The 21,824-nt window shown below is 43.4% G+C and overlaps 1 protein-coding gene across 2 annotated transcripts in view; it reads right to left on the bottom strand.

The window, feature by feature from the left end:
• The window catches only part of Ppm1a (protein phosphatase, Mg2+/Mn2+ dependent 1A), a 31,322-nt gene extending 22,451 nt beyond the window's left edge, over positions 1-8,871 (bottom strand). The window contains exon 1 of one of the 2 annotated variants that reach the window (XM_028789396.1): positions 8,457-8,871. The gene's annotated coding sequence lies outside the window, so the exon portion shown is untranslated. Of the gene's footprint in view, positions 1-6,239; positions 6,305-8,456 lie in introns of those variants that run through there. The other variant, XM_028789403.1, reaches the window with a different exon arrangement.
• Between the last annotated feature and the right edge of the window lie 12,953 nt (positions 8,872-21,824).

Below are 21,824 nucleotides of genomic sequence, written 5' to 3'. Positions count from 1 at the left end.
TTTTTCCCTAGTCAGACAAGAAAGAAGCAATGGGGGGGTGGGGGTGGGGCTGGAGAGATGGCTCAGCACGGACTGCTCTTCCAGAGGTCCTGAGTTCAAATCCCAGCAACCACATGGTGGCTCACAACCATCCATAAGAGATGCCCTCTTCTGGTGTGTCCGAAGACAGCTACAGTGTACTCATAATAAAATAAATAAATACATCTTAAAAAAAAAAAAGAAAGAAGCAATCGTTATTTGGATGACTCTACCTATAACTAGTTCTCTTTTGAGCATTAATGATGTCTTCAGTAGTTAAAAAAAAAATTAACTGATCAGTTACCTGCATTGCTTTTATTTAAAATATTCATATAGGCTAATCTACAGACAAAAATGGAGAGTTTTTTTTAGGGATAGGAAAGGCACAGGGACTGACTGCTGAACATGACTATCTCTGGGACCATGAGAATACCCCACCAATTAACTCAGTAGAGCTACCCTGGTGGAGGAAGAACAGAGGACCAACCCCAAGGCAACAGCATGGGAGAGCTGACATGGCCACTCATCTGCATGGGTGCAGGGGTAATACCCTCCCTGCAATTGCCCCTTACAATGGTGGTATTTGGGAGAGTTGGCCCTGCACCTCGCCTGAGTAACTCGGTAGAGCTGACACTTATGGTTGAAGCTGCAGATGGGCCAGCTCCCAGGGTGTGAGCATGGGAAAGATGGTCAACTCTCACAGGCTGCAACACTTGGGAAAGTGGGCCTCATGCCTTGACTGGGCAGCACAGTGGCGCTGGTTCTGGAGGCATGGGTATGAGAGCCAGCTGAGGGCATGAACACAGGAGTTGACCCTGCCTTCTCCTGACTGTAGTGCTGGAGAGCTCACCCTGTTGGTGTGGATAAGGAACAGCAGGCTCAGCTGCCACCCATGCCCAGATCCAGGGCTTTGAGTTGGCCTACTCCAACATCTGTATCATCTGTGAACAGTTGGGATGCATGAAAGGGCCAGTCCTGCTACCTAAAGCTGCAGGATCTCCATAACAGGGGAGGAGTCCAGGCAAGGATCCAATATTGCTGTCACAGAAGCCAGAGATCAAGTCAGACCAATGACTCACTGCAATGAACATGTTGCACACTGTGGGACACACAATGAGATGTTCTCTATGCTGTGTGGTTTTGATTTTGAGTGGCGGTTGAAGGATGAAGGGTGGATGAGGGGACAGGTAGATGAGCTCCCTGGAGTGCATGATGGGGGGGGGGGGAGATTGACTCACATTTAGAATTACTTTCCAAACATGCATTTGGCTTTACCAGCTGTAAAACTGTCTCAATCTTCTCATTTGTAAGGATATAACTAATAATGCTATCTAACTGATAGGAATGTTGCAAAGCTCTGAAGAGATAATTTAAAATACCCTAACAGTACCTGTTATATAAAATGCTTGTTGTTACTAGTCAATGTCAAGGTAAGAGGCACATAGATCAAACGCATGGCTCTGACCTCACTAGCATTATAGTCCAAGCCACTAGTTACAAGAAATTACCCACTTAAAATCTAGTAACAGAATAGTAACATAGTTTCTAAATACTAGAAATAGCTTAAACATTTTGGGATCAGCTATAAGGTTTACCTTAGAGATCTATATGAACAGACTACGTAGATGTTAGCAATCTGGTTCAGATTAAATTTGTTGGTAATTCTTCTTTAATTAATGCACTGTCAAATTCCTGTGACTATATAATTTTCCTATGGTTACAAGAATTACGCAATAATATTTGCAATTTCAACTACTCTTAAAAGAAATGTGAAAATAAATAAATAATGTACGTGATTATAAATATCCTATTAATCCTCAAAGATAAGATAAGAAGTCAGAGTGGAGCCCACAGTCAGCCAATCTAAGCTCCACACCAACATCTTGTCCCATAACCTTCACACTTAAACATAAAATGTCTGCTGTCAGAAAGCACAAAACCACTTCTACCTCTTCCTTCCACAGCAGTAACGCCCACTGCCAGGCAGAGTGTGCTTATCCCTTGCCAAATATCTGAATGTCCACTATCCACAAGCATTGTGGTAGGCCTCAGGCCGTGGTTGTACTTCCCCCTTCAGAATTAAGCATTATCAACCCACATACCTAGAAGTAAAATACATGATTTAAAACCATAAAAATAATGCAGGCATGCTACTGAAAATGAACTTTGATGGGGGGGGGGGAAGCTAGGGAAAACTACAGACTGTAAATTAGTATGAGGAAGACCCTGGAGAGGAAGTAAAGGCTGCACTTTGAATGAGACAGATGACGCCTGGATCTAAGCATAGATGGGGCAAAAGGGAAGTATTGAAACAAGACAGAAAGCGGTATTTGAGGAAGAATTTCCTAGCTATAGAATGGATTAATGGTGGTGTAGGGATAATGGGGGAGAGTCCAGGTAGAGCTGGTCCTGTTCTGTGATGAGGTAGTAAGTGCTTAGACAACCCAGAACACCAAGAAGCCTTAATGTCCATTACAAAAACAGGTAGAACTGAGTCAAGCAGAATAATGTGGTTTCTTTTCCCTACTTTATTCTTTTCTAACCATGAAATTTAACCTTCAAAATACCAGCAACTCTTCCCTACTGACTGACTTATCACCTTTACTCCATTACTGCGATCCTTCATTTCCAAGTTTACCATCTACTATTGCCACTGCAAACCCATGCATGACCCTTCCAACTCCAGAAAGCCAAGCAAATATGTTCATACTTAATTTTTTTCTTCCTTGACTTTCATTCTGTGCATATACCAAGTTTCTATATACCAATTTTTTATTCAGTTGGTCAATATCCCCACCCCCCAAGTATCTTAAGATCCCATAAACTTAGTAACAATAGCTACCATTATTTGGTACTTTCTTTATGATGGAAAATGTCAAGTGCCCCACCCACCTTTTTGAGACAAGGTCTTGCTAAGCATGTAACCTTGGCAGGCCTTGAGATCCCTATGTAGATCAGGTTGGCTGGAAACTCAGAGATCACCCCACATGCTGGTGTGAGCCACCATGCCCAATACAAGTCTTGATATAATTATCAAGACAATCTCCTAAGAGACATTTCCATGTGACAGATAAAGAAAATAGAAATCAATTAGCCAAGAACACTTACCGTATGTAGGAAGCAGAGACTGCATTCTAGCTTTTAAGGGACAGCTGTATTATACTTTTTTATGGATCTTTCTGTGAGGCTGCACTGGTCTCATCTACTCAGTTCTATACTAAGGCCCTCAACCACTCATGAATATTTACACTATTCCTCAATTTCAATGGTGTTGAGTGAATTCAATTTTTGCTTTAACTTCTAATCCCCTGGAAATGGGGGGGAAAAAAACATCATCTTACATCCTTTTTGAAGGGATTCTTGTGGACTGTCTTGATGGATCACCTGTCAATTAAAAAGTCTATGACCTATAGCCTAGGCAGGTGGGACATCTGGGAGGCAGAAAGAATTCTGGGATAGAGCCAGGTGCTCAAGATCAACCTGAGAAGCTGTAAGAGATGGGAGGCATGGTATCTGAGCACAGGTGATCAGCCACATGACAGAATGTAGTTAAAATAAATGAGGTATTTTAGTTATGATCTCACATGAATAGAACCTATCTATATGGCCAAGATATCTGTAAATATATTGAGTCTGGGTCTTATTTCTAGGAGCATGGGGCTGGGAGGCAGAACTTCTTACAGATTCTTGCAGATTCAGACAACTATGTATACTTACAACATTGAGCTTTAAAAATTCTGGTTCAAGAAACAAGGCTCTTTTAATTGAGACAATCCACTCAGGACCTTTTTAAGACTATTTTTAAATCTATTGACATGATTCTGCAATGTCATTTAGGTTCACTAAGCCCATATATAGCTAGTCATTGACCGCTGCTAACAAGGGACTGGTTGCAGGATTCCACATGCCTCTCTCATTTAAAATAGTGTAGTAGCTGTATGCAACCTATCCCCACCAACTGTACTTCAAGTCACCTTTAGATCACTTTAATATCAAATAATAGAAATGCTGTGTATGAAATTCAACTATATGGTTTATACAAGAAAGTCTATAAATGTTTAGAAACATAGGCAAAGCAATTACAAAAAACATTAACTCAAGGTTGATTGAACCAAGAGGTGGAAAACTAATTGTCAAGAGGAAAGACCATCATGTATTTTAGAAGGCTGTTGTGAAAAAATTAAAGCTTTACACAAATAAAGTCAATAAAGTATAGGGGTTTTTTGTTTGTCAACAGGGTTTCTCTATGTAGCCTTGTCAGTCCTGAACTCTGTAGATGAGGCTGACCTTGAACTAATAGAGATCTGCCTCTAAAGTAATGCATCACCACTGCCGGGTAAGTATAGTATTATTTACTTTCTTTTATTTATCCTGAAGATAAATAAAATAGTAATATTGTGTCATGATTTTCAAATCATTATCTGCCACAAAAACTCAGGATCCTAATGACTCGGATCCTAAATATTAATACTACATACATTTGAATCAATAGGTTGCAAATAAAAACATTAAGAATTATGAAATTATGAAAACTGGAGTTCCCACTTTATCACTCCCTCAATGCTTAGAATATCTCTATTAAGAACACAGTATCTACTGTCCAATGTATATATGTATTTGCCTACATGGATGCCTACATACCATAGCTTGTGGAGATCAAAAGGCATCAGATTTCCTGAAACTGAAATAACTGATGGTTATGAGTCACCATAAGGGTGCTGGGAATCAAATCTCAGTTCTTTACTGAAAAAAAAAAACCAGTTCTTAACCAGAGACATCTCTCTAGCCCTACAGTTCTATTTTTCAACATATGTAAATTTGTTCGTCTATGGTTCTTATAATAATTGTCAAGTCAATAGTAAAGACCATCAACTGCTCACTCTTCCAGGTCCTGAATTCAATTCAATTCCCAGCAACCACATGGTGGTTCACAACCGCCTGTAATGGGATCTGATGCCCTCTGCTGGTGTGTGCTCACACACATAAAATAAATTAAAAAAAAAATGTCAAGTCTTAAAAAAAAAAGAAAAAATTGTCAAGCCTTCTTCCATTTTATGTAAAGAGCTCATCACACTCAACACTTTCTCTGGCCCTTCTTGCCTTTGAGGGGGAAAAGCTCAGTGTAGGTATCAGACAGGTGATATAAAGATTACAATCATTATATAAACTTTTCATTCATTCATTCATTCTGGAAACACATAATGAAGCGTTTTTTACTTATAGCTGAGTGTAGCGGCACGTGCCTTAACCCCAGCACTGCAAGACAAGCATCAGATGGATCTCTGTGAGTTCAAGACCAGCCTGTCTACATAGTGAATTCTAAGCCAGCCAAGACTATGTAGTAAAACCCTTTCTCAAAACAAAACAAACAAACAAACAAAAAAAATAGAAATTTTTAAATGTCATAGAATATGGAATACATGAAACATTAGAAAGCACGAGGGAAGAATAAAGAATGTCATCAGCCTTTCTTTGGCTATCCACTAGTCCAAGCTTCTTACATGAGAATGATTAATAACATGCCAGAAATACACACAGTAAATAAACAGTAAAGTAGCACATGAGGCCAGTGAATTGTGAAGTATTTGTGTTATGTGAAGACAGGGCAAGCATAACAACAGGAAATGTCCTAAAGGCCGCACGCTATGTGCTTCTGCTCTCCTGAGGTCCATCCCTGTACATGTCACGGGGCCAAGGCTTAGTTTATCTGTGTCAACTCCCCTTGAGCCGATTTTTGAAACTGTCTTCTGATTTGATTAAAGATGATAAGTACTCAATGGCATGACTCAGACGACAGAGGATCATTTGAAAGGAGCACTAAACCTACGTCAGAATTATCTCTGTATCAGTACAGGCTAGCTTTAAGACAATCCCGTCTTTAGTTTAAAACTAAAAAGAAATATGATGGTTAAACCAGGAACAGCAATACATTCTACTGGCCAAATAGAAAACAGTCAAAGTGTGGTCTGAAAAAATCAGAAAGATGCAGGCATTTAGTGACCACTTAGCAGTATATACCAGGCGAAAAAAAGCGGTTGCTACACATTTTGATAAAGGGGTGGGAAGGATGACAACTGAGGTATTAGGTGAATTTCCAAACAAAAGTTTACTTAAGTTTACTTAAACTTTCTTTACTTAAAGACATGATCAACACTTGGCTTCAACTAAAATACACACAGACACACACAAAGACATACAAAATGTATTCTTATAATGCCCACCATATTTAACCACTGAGGATCCCAGCTTCTTCAAACATGCTGTCTCGGGCAAACGCTATCTCCATAGATGTCCACTCTCCTGTCTGCCCCAGGAGTTCTCCTAGGCTTCCCAAAGGCAAGAAAAGATCACTGAAGGCAACTACAGGAAGTATCCCTAAACTTCAACAGAACAGAGCCCAGAAAGAAAAGTGAATTTCAGAATGGTAAAACACCTAAGTGGCTGGCACATATCAGGCACGTATTTATGTGTAGTCAGAATGGCAAAAAACCAAAAACAACAATAAATATACATGTGATGGTGTAATCTACCCCCTTGGCATTACTGATTCCAAAGCTCAGACTCAAAAGGTTAAAAGACTTGTCTGTAGACACAGATATTTTCAGGCACGTTTCTGGCAGAGCAGTGTTCCTTACAACAGAGTTGTGTTCCTTACATCACTTCAGCCCTTCATACAGAAATATAGTTATTCAATCTATGTGAAAACAGAGATATAAACCCTGCAAGAAGCAACCTGATGCATCCAGTGATCAATTATACTTTTTTCAAACATATATTAAGGCAACTAAGGTGAAATGTTATCCATCTTAGTATTTGATACCATCATAATTACTTCCCAGATGCAAAATAAGTGTTTAGTTTGTTTTTTCGAGGCAGGGTTTCTCTGTGTAGCCCCGGCTGTCCTGGAACTCTGTAGACCAGGCTGGCCTCGAACTCAGAAATCTGCCTGCCTCTGCATCGCAAGTGCTGGGATTAAAGGCGTGCGCCACCACTGCCTGGCAAGTGTTTGGTATTAAATACAAATGTTTGAAGAAACTTGCACATGTAGTTCATTATAATTTCAACGTATTACTGCTGTAAACTCCCAGGTTAAAAGCAGTCATCCCGACATAGCTGAATGAATAATCAGATATATACAAGATAGACAACTGAGGAGAACTCAGGCTGGGAGTGTAATTCTTTCCCCATTTAAGAGGGGCTGAGCTAAATCTATTCCCAGCAATGCAAAACAAACATAAAAAATGCAGAGCAAAACTGTGGCACTGGGAAGATGTGGTTTTTGTGCTTCAAATTATTAAACGGGTAAAATAGCCATTAAGGCAACACAGCCATCAAGGGCACTGTAAGTGTGTGGGTGTGTGCTCACTATCGTTCTAGTCCTGAGTTTCCTCACCTGTAAGGCCCAGAATACAGAAAAGGTAAAAGTGAAAATGAAATATTCTGTTGCTAAAGGGAGGTGAGGACCGAGCACTGCTTAACTATGGAGTGAACCCTCAGAAACCTAAAACCCTAAGGCCCAGAAGACAACCATTAGGTTCTATGATTCCTCGGAAGGCTTCTCCTCCATCCAGAAAGTGGTCATGTTTGAAATCTCAAAGCCCGGATTTGAAGATTGCTTTTTTTTCCCCTCAGGACTGTTGAAAACTACTAAATTTCCGTAACTTCAAAATCATTTATTCTTCCCAAACAATGCCAATCTCCTCATACTCTAATCACGTTTAAAAATACGTCAGGGGCATTACTCCAACTAGCAGGGAACTTGGGGTGGGGGTAGCCATGTAGATGACCTAAGTATGGTGTGCTGCTTGAAAAGAGAAAAATACTGGAGATGATGAAATTTGCAAAACATCTAAAACTCCAGTTGGCAGAAGGCTCTCCACAGCCAGCTGTCTTTCAAGAAGAGGATCCGAGTGTATTTACAACCTACAAGCAGAAGGGAGCCAAGCCTCAACTAAACTCTAACATAAAGAACTTTCCTCCAATATACAAGGCGAAAATGATGCAAATCCTGTAGTTTACTTCAACCGGCTTGCTCCAAGTCGGAATAATGAATGAACTGGAGGCATCACTACGAAGTTGGGGGGCCTCACTTTCAACCCAGCGGGTGAGTCTCCAAATCAGGGGACTCACAGGCTGGTCTGCTTCAAGGGGAGAGCCGGCTGCAGGCTCCCCGAAAGTTCCGCGGCCTCGGGTGTCCGCCCCGCCCGGCCGAGGGTCGCGCCCCCTCCCTGCCGCGGCACACACCCCGCCCCCGCCGCCCGTTAACCCCTCACAGCCCGGCGCGGGCTCCCGGAGGAGGCCGCCCAGGGGGTGGAGTTGTCGCGTCTCCTCCCGGGATTGCCCGGGCAGACGCCCGGCTTGTTTACAGGCCCCAGGCCTGGCCGCCGCCGCACAGGCCCGCCCGCCCGCCCTCGCCCTCGCCCTCGCGCCGCGCTTACCCGGAGCAGCCGCGGGCGGGCAGGTCCCTCGGTCGGCCGGGGCTGCGGCAGCGACGGCGGCCGGGCACGGGGTCCCGCGACGGCGGCCGGGCCCGGGAGGAGGAGGGGAGGAGCCGGGCTGGGTCCGGGCCCCCGGCTCTCGGAGCCCTCGCGGCTCAGATCATCCGGGCGTCGGAGCGGGAGGCAGAGAGCGGGGCCCGCGGGAGGCGGAGGAGGCGCCGAGGACTCATCGCTTTCCGCCCCACCTGCCTGGGCCCCCCTCCCCCCGCCCCAGCCACCCGATCCCGAACTGCGGACCCGGCCGGCGCGGAGACCACGGCGTTCTAGCTCCTGCGCGCGCTCCCGCCCTTAGCGCCGCCGCCGCCTCTAGCGCGGCCCCGCGCACGCGCGCTCTCGACCGCGCTGCCCCGCTCCCTGCCCGGCCCCGCCCCGCGCCGCCGCTCCCCCCACCCCCGGCCCTGCAGCTGCGGCGCGGCCCATGGGCTGGAGAGACCCGGATGTGGGAGGGCCGGAACTGCGGCTAGGGCGGGGGAGGGGCGGTGGTGACGTCACTGCCCTGCGCTGCTCTTTAGCGGGCTGTGGGGCCGCCGGCGCCGCGGGCTGATACCTAGGGAGCCTCGAAGTCCTGGGTCGGAGCCAGGCGCGCGGCCTTCGCGCTAGGGCGCGGAGGGTCCCTCCAAACCCGGCCGCCGTCGTCCACACCAGCCTCTTACACCTGCCGCCAGTCTCCAGGTGCCGTCTGGGTTAGGGCCCGGCGTAGAGGAGTCAGCCTGCCCTTTCGACCCCAGGAGGCCCACACGGGTGCCACGGCCATACCGCAAACGTGCGTGTGCAACCACGTGCCTAGAGCTGCTCGCGGATTGTCCCTGAGTCGCTCCAGAGATTCCGAATTGTATTTAGGTGCACGTTACAGGGTCACGTGATTCGGTTTCAACTGGCACTTCCAAAGACCTCCAATGGGGTTAATGGAACCGAGGGTTTTTCAAAGTCTAGAGGATAATCAGAAACGTGACAGCTGCTTTCATCAAGGGCTAGAGATGAGCTAAAGGTAATTGGAACTGCACGTGCAGGCGGCCAAAATCCAGTTTAGCTAGCTAGACCACAGACAACCTGACCCACGCTGCTTGCAGACGCTGGGATAGAATGACAAACCCTAGGCAGCCAATGAATCAGAGCTGGAAAGCAGTACATCACCAGTATGAGTTCCCATTGGCTGGGGTGCCTTCCCAGCTCTTCAGTCACCGTTTTAACCCTTATACCAAATTCGCAGGAATAGAAGTTTAAGAGCTATTCTGGTATAATACAAAGAAAAAGCATATGTTCCGTTGAAATAGGCTAATGCTTCTAAACAAAAAAAAATACTAAAACTATTAGCCAAATTGAGTTCAGGCCAGTAAGATGATGAATTTCAGTAAGGCCTTCCGTTTTTCTCTGGTGCTTACCCTGTTTGCACCCTGTTACTTTGTGTCTCTTACAAACCACCCCATTGTCAAATGCAACCTACTTTTCGCAGGCTGTCATTCCGCAAACTATTTCTCTACTTTGGATGTTGTGGTAACCATTTCCGATATTTTCACCATGACTTTTGGAACATGATTCTCTTTCTTCACTTTTACACCTGACATCTAATGGCAGGATCACATGTGAATAAAATTCACTATACAGTTCTTAATTCTTTTCTACACAAGTGCAGAAAATAAATGAAATTAGATGCAAAATCTTTTAATGAAATGCTGTTTTATTGGATTAGTTATATACAATATGTTGTTTATTTAGGTTTTGTTAAGTGCTGATGCTTGGGATTTATTTTAATCCCAAGGTCAAGTCCTCAGCCACTAAGCTCTGTCCTCAGTTCTGTCTTCAGCCCTGGTTAGGGTTTTCATTATGTGCATGTGCTCGTTTTGTTGTTTGTCTCTAACAAACTCTTGCTGGCATCAAACATACAGGGATCCTCCCAGTCTGCCTCTGGATTGGTAATAGTACAATTGTGTGCCACCATACCTGACTCAATTCTTAGTACTTTTACTACTTAAACAAGTTACTGCATGGTGGGCATGCAAGTGGATTTTGTCAACATTCTAACATACAAAAGTCATGTGAAGGCCACCATTTAGTGGGGTGTGTGTGTGTGTGTGTGTGTGTGTGTTTCAGGATGGAGTCTTAGATTTCCCGGGCTGACCTTTTAACTCTTGTGAAACTGAGGTCCTCCTGCTTCCACCTCCCTGCTCCTGGGATGCACCACCACACCTGTCTTCAGTGCTCTTAAGCAATAAATTTTCTTGTTGAGAGAGGAACTGAGTTATCTGTGGCAGTAGACACTCTAGGAAATTGGGAGGTTTTTGTCTGGGTTCTTTTAGGTTTACATTCCTGCATTCTCTCTGTTCTATCTTTGTAAGAAAGCCGGGGCAACAGAAGAGGTAGAAAGAATACAATATGATGTATAATATGTAAAATATAATGGTGAGATTTCTTTTTTTTCAGGAGTCCTCCCAGTGCACCACAGTCAGCTGTGGACACCATTTGTAGGGATATTGTAGTGTGAATGAGAAAACTTGTGGGCCATATGTTAACACTTTAAAACTAGGAATTAGACATTAATACTGTCTAACGAAAGATACTCAATTATGCTATTCCCTTCTATTATCAAATTTTTGGTGGTAGTGTTGAGACAGGGTCTCAAAAAATAAACTGCCATGTAAAAGTGACACATCTAGTTCCTATGGAAAGTTCTTTGTTCCTACAGGAAGCCTTTTCTCAGTCCCATTCTTAAATTCAGACAAGACACAGCCAAGTGTTTCTGTTGTGTTTGCTCCTTCCACCACCTAGACACAGTATGCACATTACCTCAGAAACACACAGCCCTAGCTGTCATGAAACTCACTCCCCTCAGCCTCCTGAATCCTGGGATTAAAGATTCGACCATCATGAGGAAAGGGACTTTGAAAATAACTGTTTTTCAGATTTGAACTGTAAGACTTTAATCCTCTACCCGAGTTTGAAGTCTTCACAATAAATTTGTTCAGTTTGATCGCTTTTACATATCTAAAACCATCATATTCTGCACCAGAATTTTTTTTGTTGTTGTTAACACAGAAAGGAAGTCAAAAGGTGTACTGAATTTGCTGTGCTCCTGTAACCTAGGAGCTGAGACCAAGGCGTAAAGAAGCCCAAGACACTTAATACTAATAGAGTAGGCCAGTGCTGGCGCACGCCTTTAGTCCCATCACTCAGCAAGCAGAGGCAGGCAGTTCTCTGTGAGAGCCCAGCCTGGTCTACTGAGTGAGCTTCAGGACAGCCTGAGCTATACGGAGAAACCCTGTCTCAAAAAAAAAGAAACAACCAAAAAAACCCCCTCAAAACTAGTAATAAATAAAATTAAAGCCTACTACACTCAATATTCTCTCAATTATTAAAGATAAACTATTATACATTTAAACACTAGTTAAACTCAATCCTGTCTCCCTTTTCCTCTACAATTCTGATTTTAAAAGTGTGTGTGTGTGTGTGTGGTTACATTTCTTATTGCATAACTATTATGGATACATCCAGAGATGGCCTAACCCTGGCCTCTCAAAGTGCTTCTCTCCAGCATGTAAATGATCCTCCAGGATGCCTGGGAAGCCCCCTCCCCCAGCCAGCCAACCATCCTTCCACAGCAAGCTGAGCACTACCCTAATACACGCCAAGTAGGCCAGAGGTCCACCACTCCTTTCCTCTGTCTGCTTCACTACCTGGTTCGGGCTTTTCTCTCTCCCATAGCCACTTCGTGTGTCCTCCTCTTGTCTGCTTTCTTCTTGTCTCTCTTCTCCCTTTCTTCTGTACTCCTTTTATCTCCTTTTCCTTTCTTGCCCTCATTTTTCTCTTCCTTGATTTGAATAGTTTAATCCAAAATGTAGTTTCTGTGACCCATTTTCTCCTGAACTGGAACATAGAGATAGCCCTAAACTAGTTTCATTCAGGGATGGGGTACCCCACCCCATCCCCTCCCTCCCTCCCTCTCCCCCCTCACCATATCATGGTAATGAAAATCAGCTGTCTACAGGACTGTTAAAAGAATGAGAAGGATTAGAGAATCAATGCCCTGTGTGACATCACCACTGAGGAGGGGGGCGGGGTAGCCCTCCCAGGGCACAGCAGAAGGGAGCTAGCCATCTTTTGCTGCCTCTATGCCTCCGGGTCCCTGAGAAACATGTGAACTGTGAGCACTACTGGCCAAGTCCTAGTGAAAGATTTCCCCTCAAAACCCAGTGTGTGGCCATGGCCTAACACTAGCTCTTATCAGATAAGTGCCTCTGTTTGACAGATAGTCATTGTGTGCCAGGCACTGGGCTGGATCCTGTGGTAAATGACATCAATGAGAAAGGTCCCTGCCCCCACAGAACTGGCCTTCTGGCCACAGAACATTCACAAAGAGTAAATAAATAAAATTAGGTGCCATGATGGAGGAGATGACTTGAAAACAGATGTTCGGCCAGGCGGTGATGCCGCATGCCTTTAATCCCAGCACTTGGGAGGCAGAGGCAGGTGGATTTCTGAGTTCGAGGCTAGCCTGGTCTACAGAGTGAGTTCCAGGACAGCCAGGGCCACTCAGAGAAACCCTGTCTCGAAAAACCAAAAAAAAAAAAAAAAAAAGAAAAACATGTTCAGTGAGAAGTTAGCTTAGTAAAGAACAGGGAAGGGGGCTAGGTGACTGTGTGCATGCGGTGTATGTGTATATGCATGTGTGTGGGTGTGTGTCCACATGCATATGTGGGAGCTAGAGGATAACACCCAGTGTCTTCCTCTAGCCCCTGCCTCCTGGCTCCATCTTCCCTATACTAGGGATACAGACACACCTGGCTTTTTAGAAGCATATGAGGAATCTGAAATCAGCACCTCACTCACATTTGCATAGCAAGCATTTCACAGATTAAGCCATTTCCCCAGCCCTGGGGAACCGTTTTTAATCAGTTATTAACAAATTTTATGGGGACTCCTTGAAAAAATTCACCTTGGTGTTTCTCATCTATTCCTGACATTGTGGGAGATCCTGTACTAAACCACATCCTTGGAAGTGAAGTGACAACAATTTTCATACTCAACAATGACAGCTTGGTTGGAAAAGAGTGATGAAAAAAATGACCATCACAATAAAGTCTTTTATCTGTACAATCACAGAGACCTGTCAGCTTAATTCCGTCACCAGGCTGCCTGTGAGCAGAACAAGGACTGTGGTACTCCTCCCTTACAGAAGAGAAAAACCAAGCTCCAGACAAAGAGGTAGCAATTATTTAGGGCCACAGAAAGCAATGACTGGTTGGTACTCAGGACTTTCTCTCGGTGGTGATCACTACTCTTTACATGACAGTTGTACACACAGCAGAGGATAAAGTCACTGACAGGCAGTGCTGTGCACAGCTAAAGCACACTGATCTGTCAGGCAGTGCTGTGGACAGCTAACCTGCATTCTCAGTTAACTCACAGAAATTGAGAGCTGTTTGCTAAATAACCATTATTAAAAATTAACTATTAATAGGTCCATTTAAATAAAGATTACACATGGTTAAAATGAATCATCTCAACATTAGTATTTAGTGTGATCTGTGTTTCTGAAGTAATTTGTGCATGTTATGTCTAAATGGTGGAAATTCAGAGATTAATTTTGGTGACTTCGGACTGGCCATAAAGAGAGAACTAACACCTTGGAATGAACACAACACATAAAGGCTTGGCTGTGCCTTCTTGTCTGAATTTAAGAATGGGACCAAGAAAGAGTTTCCTGCAGATCAAACTAGGTGTGTCACATCTTTAACTTTTACATTTTTTTGGGCGAGCGGCGGTGGTACATGCCTTTAATCCCAGCACTTGGGAGGCAGAGGCAGGCGGATTTCTGAGTTCGAGGCCAGCCTGGTCTACAGAGTGAGTTCCAGGACAGCCAGGGCCACACAGAGAAACCCTGTCTCGAAAAAAAAAACAAAAACAAACATTTTTTTTAAACAAAAAAATCCAGTTCAACCACAAAGTCTCTCATAGTCATAACAAATCAGCCAACAGACATGTATGAACCCCTTGGAGAGCTACTTTGTAAGCATGGGCTAGCACATCGCAGAGTGGATCCGTGCCATGTGCACCCCTTTACTGGTTCTTCAAACTTAAGAAAATCATTTAAATCATTAAAGTCTGTTTCCTCCTCCACAGATGCTTCCTACCAGGCTAAAAGGGTAAAAGGAGATCTGATCAAGTGCTTTGGAAAATGTGATTAATGTTGTTGGCTGCACCACTTCCTCCCAGTTGGCAGCTTTTTCCCTTACCAGTTTGTATGTGGATGTATGCTCTCTTCTCCTTTGTATCTTAGTGTCTTCAACCAGAGTATAGTCATGCCAGCCTCCTTCCCCTCCACCCCCCTTCTCTCTCTGGTTTCTCTGTGTAGTTCTGGTAACACTGAAAGTAGCTCCATAGACAAGACTGGCTTCAAGATTTGCCTGCTCCTGCCTCTCTACTGCTGGATTAAAGGTGTGCACCGCCATCAACACCGCCTGGCCTTTTTTTTATATTTTTACCAGTTTGCATGTCTGTACACTACAGTGTACGCCTACAGACTTGGAGCTTTCGAGGCCAGAAGTAGGCGTCAGATCATCAGCTGGGAGTTTGTGGTTGTGAGCCACATGGTGGGTCCTAGGACTGGAACCTTGGGTCTCTGGAAGAGTCAGTTCTCTTAACCACCAGCCATCTCTTCAGCTGTCAGTCATGATTCTCTTAAATGTCTGGAGATGCTTTAAGAACTGCTATGCATTCATCATTGTGTGAGTACTTTTGCAAAACTGCCTGCTGAGGTTCAGTCACTCCATGCCTTGATGCAATCCAGAGATGTGGAAACAAGACACATTTGAGGTTACCACCAGAACATCCCAGCAGTTTCATAGCAAACATTTTTATATGCAAGCATATATTAAAAAAAATAAAGTATACAAAGAAGTAACTATTTTTATCACCATTTTCAAGTACTGTATACTGTCCAGGATTGTATGTATTGCTATACTGACAGGACAGTAAGTTTGTACCAGCATCACCTTAAACAAGAGTCACGTGTAATACAAGGATGTCATCACAGCTACAATGTTGTTAGATGGTATGAATATTTTACCCCTTGTATAATTTTTTGTTCTTTTTGGTTTTGTTTGTTGTGATGGTTTGTATATGCTTGGCCCAGGGAGTAGCAATATTAGAGGGTGTGGCCTTGTTGGAGTAGGTGTGTCACTGTGGGTGTCACTTCCTAGCTGCCTGGAAGTCAGTATTCTGCTAGCAGCCTTCAGATGAATATGTCAAACTCTCAGTTACTCCTGCACCATGACTGCCGAGATGCTGCTGTGTTCCCACCTTGGTGATAATGGACTGAACCTCTGAACCTGTAAGCCAGCCCCAATTAAATGTTGTCCTTAAGAGTTGTCTTGGTCATGTTGTCTGTTCACAGCAATAAAACCCTAAGACATTTGTAAATGTGTCTTTTATTCACCTGATATAACTGTTGTCTTAGAAGTTTACTACTGAATCATCTCACCCTTTCTAGCTCTTTCTTAACTCTGGCTGGGGGGGGGGGGGGGGGGTCGCGGGTTAACTCAACTACTCTGGCCCAAATTTCTTTCCAGCTTACTTGTTCAACCTGGCTTCTCGTGGCTTCTGACAGAATTACTCTACTTGGCCTCAAACTAACTCTGATAATTTATTGTAATCTTCTGTCTCTTATTTTCTGGCTTCAACAACAACCTCTGCACAAGCTCCATAAACAAACTGAAGTCTACTGCATTCAACTGATCTCAAACTGTTAGAGATCAAAGGTATGTACTAAGGACATGTCTGCATTCCAGCACAATCATATAGATATGCAAGGTCTTCGTATGTGATCTTTTGCCATAGCAGCCATGATACTGGATTAAAATTCCTCTACACTTGTTGTGTTTGAGGCAGGGTTTCTCTGTGTAGCCCTAGCTTTCCTGGAACTTGCTCTGTAGAACAGGCTAGTCTTGAACTCAGATCTGCCTGCCTATGCCTCCCAAGTGCTGGAATTAAAGGTTTGTACCACCACCGATCAGGGCCCCCTTATAATCTTATGGGACTTACAGACCACACCAGACCTGTGTGTATAACATACATATACAATACATACTTTATATATGTATAGGTATACAGATATGTATTTATATACATTATAAAAAGGATGTCAAGAGAAAGATCTTTGCAAACACAGGACAACATGTTTCTCTAGTCTCAGTTGCTGTTACAGAGCTGTGGAATTTCTTGGGATGGCTTGCTTTCTCCTTTTGACTCTTTTCAGATTTTGCAAACAAAAAAATTCAACAAGCTGTCAAACAAAACAACAAGCTCTCAAATACAATCACAGATGTCAGGGACAATCCTAACAGTGATATCTTCACCAACCCAGTGTTTGAGAAAAGGAAGAGGTGTCCATTCCACAGCAAAATCTTTCCTGGTCCATGTAAACTTGTCACTGTTCCTGGAATGTTGCCTTCAGCCATCTGTTCATTCTCTCTCCCCAGAGGAAGACTCCTCTCCTCTCCTGTTTCTGCTAATACATCTCCTTTTCTTTTCCACATACTTGCAAAAGACAAAAAACACAAACACCCATGTTTCTTCCATGTACATGCTGAAACTTACGTCCTCCTGTCACAGGAGAAACCATAACAGGGGTGTCTGGGAAGCCACAACAGGGCCCCTGTGGAGAGCAGGAGGCAGTGGAAGGAGTTCAGTTTAGAGAGAAAAGGCTTAAGAGCCGGGGATGGGACTTGACCACCTGCTTGAGGCTGGGGTCCATTCCTGACACTGTACATCAAATCAAGGGAAATTTTAAAACCCCACAAAACCCAAACACTTGGATAGACTGGAAAAGTGTTAATTATATCAGGCTGGGTGTAACCTAGGCATGGTGGGGATTTTAAAAACTATCATTCAAAAGGCCTTTTAGACATATTGGAATCAGAAAGGCCACATCTTGTCCACCACAACAGATTTGAGTTCAGAGGCCACCTCTGATCTGTCTAGGGTATGGACAAGTTGTTTAACCTTTCCCAAGCCTGATGTCCTCATCTGGAACAGAGATTAATCCTCTGGGCACAGATAAGATCATGCATGTAAGGCACCTACCATTGTGTACCTGATATCAGCTGAGCTGGTATGCCTGACAGAAGAAAGTGGTCATGTGATGTCTGGAGCTATTTTAAGCTCATGAGAATGGGACATTTTTAATCACAGGAATAGCATTATAAAGAAGTGAAGATCCTCCATTGTAAATTCACACTGCAGTTGCCAGGCGTCTTAGTTAGGATTTTACTGTTGTGAACAGACACCATGACCAAGGCTCTTATAAAGGGCAACATATATTTGGGGCTGGCCGACAGGTTCAGAGGTACAGTCCATTGTTATGAAGGTAGGAGCACAGTGACATCTGGGCAGGCATGGTACAGGCTGAGCTGAGAGTTCTACATCTTCATTTGAAGGCTGCTAGTGGAAGACTGGCTTCCAGGTATCTAGGATGAGAGTCCACACCCACAGTGACACATCTACTCCAACAGGGCCACACCTTCTAATGCTGCTGCTCCCTAGGCCAGGTATATACAAACCATAACACCAGGTATAGGAGCCAGATCACTTTCTCCAAGACTCTTTAAATGTCTGGTTCTTTATCTTAATGAAAGCCCATCAAGGGTTCTGTAGACTTTCACCTCCCTCACCACCACTGGCCCATTTCCCCTTTGTGCCATCTGTGTCAAAGGTCCCATTTGGTTTTAAATCTGAAGTCTAGACTTTTTAGAATGATTCACAAGAAGGACCAGTCCCCATTTCTGTTCTCAATGTTGTAGTATCTGTAATTTTATGTCAAAGAACTTGAGTCACCACAGCACTGGTACTACTCAACCAGTAGGTACTGAGCCCCTTGATTATGGCAAGCATTCCTCTAGATACTACAGGTCAGTCACTAAAGGGAAGCAGTTCAAGTTTATCTAGGTCAAGAGAAAATAATCAAGATCAATGCAGAATGAGATAGATAGCTCTACACACAGAGCAAAGTAGGTTATGAGTACTCAGAGGGCAGGCTACTTGACATGCATAGTCAGAGTGTGTCTGTCAGAGGTGGCTGGCAGCTGAGCTGCTATGAATGACAGAAGAAAGTGGTCATGTGATGTCTGGAGGAACTATCTCAACAAGGTTAAAGGCCCTGGAGTGAGAATGAATTTTGCAAGTCCAAGAATAGATGCCAGCCTGGGATGTCTGGGGCACAGTGAGGGAAGGAGTGTATACTGAGATAGCAAGCATAGAGACAATAATAAGAACTTTCCTATAGAAATCACTTTAGAGTTGTTGGGGTGTTGTTGTTGTTGTTTTGGTTTTGTTGTTTGTGTTTTGTTGTTTTGGGTTTTTTGGGGGGGTTGTTTTTTTGGTTTTGTTTTGAGAAATGGCATGATCCAACTTATATTTTCCTCTCCTTTATCATAGGAAATAGATCTTTAGGAAAACAAAAGTAAAAGCACAAAGGGGGAAAAATCCTTTAATGTCAATTCTATTTGTCATTAAAGAAAAAGTGAAACTAGTTTCCAGCAGGAAGTGGTGAGGCTGTAGCTTTTTCAAAGCTCCGTTTTACCGGGACTCATGATTCTATTTTCTGGAAGCTATATTTGGATACTTCTGCCAATGACTCATCAAGTAACCTTTCTTAGGAAACTAGCAAAATGTAGCCAGGATGAGTACCTCCTAGGAAACACCGGTTTAAGTATAGAGAAGGCAGAGGCATACTTGAGGGGTTCAATTTCATTTCCCCAACAATCTCATTATTTAGACCTTTTTAGACCTTTTTCATTTGCTCTCAATGTAAATCTGAAGGCTGAAGAATATCATTTGCCAATTAATTTCTGTCTTATGCTCTCTAGTGAGGATAATGAAACTGTCCTCACACAAGGCAAGTGATTATATTAGGATATAGTCACAAGGTCCTTTGGAAAGAAAAGCTTTAACCCATGGGAAGCAAGTTGCTTTGGCATGTGTGGGTGAAATGTGTCAAAGCAAAAAACAAAACAGAACAAACCTTAAGTGCAGACCTCAGTAACAGTCTAATGGGTGGTATTTCGCATTCTCAGGAACCCAGGAGAGGAATAGTTATTATATATCATGTGCCCTGTCTTCTTCCTTTTTCTAGAATTTCATCTAATTTAAGTACAGATGAAATTTTCAAGTCATTAGAGTTAGTCTACAGTCAGGCACAGTCACTAATGCCTTAAATTCCAGTAGTCACGAAGCCAAGACAAGAGGATTCAAGTTCAAGGCCAGCCTAGACTACATGGTAAGTTTGAGGTTAGCCAGAGGTGCAGTAGACAGCATCTGTTTCAAAAAGTAACACAATACAAAACAGTGCCCTTCCACCACAGGTTTCAAAAAGCAAACCTAGACTAGGTCTTTGGGTAAAGCCTATGATTAATAGGTCTTTTATAGTTAGTCATTAAAATCGGCAATGATATATTTCACAATCAGTATAGCTGTTTGTAGAATCCCAGATTTGAGCTCAGCCAACATAGCAGGTAGTGTCACTAATAAGTCCTTGCCACTAGGAAGAATGATTTCTCATTTAAATCAAGCATTGAGTAAGTGCCTATGTGTCAAACAGCATTAAATAGGAAAGAATACACAAATGAATTGTACTGTTCCTACTTATCAGACTCATGCCTCATCAATGCTATTGCTAATATAGTTTTTTAAATTTTATCTGGTCACGGTTCCAAATTCTTGAATATTTAGTGATGTACATGCATCTGAACTTTCTTTAAACTACTTATACATCATCCGGGAAGGCAGCAAAGGAACTGATCTCTGTCCAAGTAGGGAACACACACACCACTCTTTTGTGTGGTCAATCCCAAGAGCTTGGAAAGGCCAGGGGGAACAGTGTGAGGCATGCAATGCCAAAAGAAAAGTTTTGGCTCAATTGGGCACAATAGAGAGTACCAGTCTAATGAGTCATGTGTCATATCTGGATTATGTACCCATAAACACTGGCTCGAGGGCGGTCAGACCGTTGTTGAGCCTGTCAACACCAAACTCATCATCCCTCCTGAACTGGACAGCAAAAACTGAAATACACGCACTGCACAGTGCTGACAACCTCTAACACTTCTGTTGCCTTTGGCGCACACATTTAATCCCAGCACTCGGGAGGCAGAGGCAGGCAGATTTCTGAGTTCGAGGCTAGCCTGGTCTACAGAGTGAGTTCCAGGACAGCCAGGGCTACACAGAGAAACCCTTTCTTGGGGAAAAAAAAGAGAGCGAGAGAGAGAGAGTCTGTCCTCCTATCAGTAAATTCCTTGCTGTGAGTCCAAAAGCTGCTGCAGGGCTAGGCTCCTGATCTATATAGACTAGTTAGAGCAGGCACAGCAAATGTTTAGTGATTGCCAAGGAAAGTGCCCTGGTGCCTGGAATAGCTAGATGCTGTAGTGTAAGGAACTATCTCCGGAATCCTGGATAGGAATCATTCAAAGGGTGAAGAGGCAGTTAGACATCAGAAAGGAAAAACACTGAGATTCAGTTGTCAAAGGTTTTGAAAATCTCTAGGACTTCAGACTTAATGGTGTGAACACAGATTCCCTGGGTGGGGTTGAGGGGGGAAGGAAGCCACACCCATGCTGAACATTCTACAAGGCTGATTAACTGATTTGAACTTGTTGTAGAGCATTGGAATGTTACATATCTAAAATTCTCTTGGGATGTGTTTATCCTTAATAGCCATTCCATCGCCTACCTCTGTGTCTGACTTAATATACATTCAACTGGGAAATAGAACACTTGGAGTATTAATTTACAGAACAGTTGCTCCCACTAACCAAAGAATATTACCAGCAAACATCTGAAATCTATAGCAACTATAGATTTCTATTTCAACTATTTCTACCTCTCTGTAACCCACCTTTACACATGTATATGTATTATATATGTATACACACACATATTTGGCTTCCCTTGGACCCGTGTTCACATTGTCTGAAAGTGAAAGTCTGAAATCCTACATACTCTACAGTATGTCTAATACACACACACACACACACACACATGTATACATACATATACGCACACATAGGTGTGTGTATGAGTATTTTGCCTGTGTACATCCCTGTGTACCTACCATGCCTTGGGAGGCCAGAAAACAGTATAAAAATAATTGTGAGCTGCTGTGTAGGTGCTAAGAATTGAACTCGGTCAGGTCCTCTGGAAGAGTAGCAAGTGGTTTTTTTTCCCCCCTTGGTTTTTCAAGAGCAAGTGTTCTTAACCTTTCAGTCTTCTCTCCATCCCATGTAAGCCATTTCAAAGTCCTCATTGAGGTATTTGGCAGAT

This window comes from Grammomys surdaster, unplaced genomic scaffold (assembly GCF_004785775.1).
Source record: "Grammomys surdaster isolate TR1022 unplaced genomic scaffold, NIH_TR_1.0 127, whole genome shotgun sequence".
Classification (NCBI taxonomy): domain Eukaryota; kingdom Metazoa; phylum Chordata; class Mammalia; order Rodentia; family Muridae; genus Grammomys; species Grammomys surdaster.
This window is presented reverse-complemented; position numbering and strand designations above follow the sequence as displayed.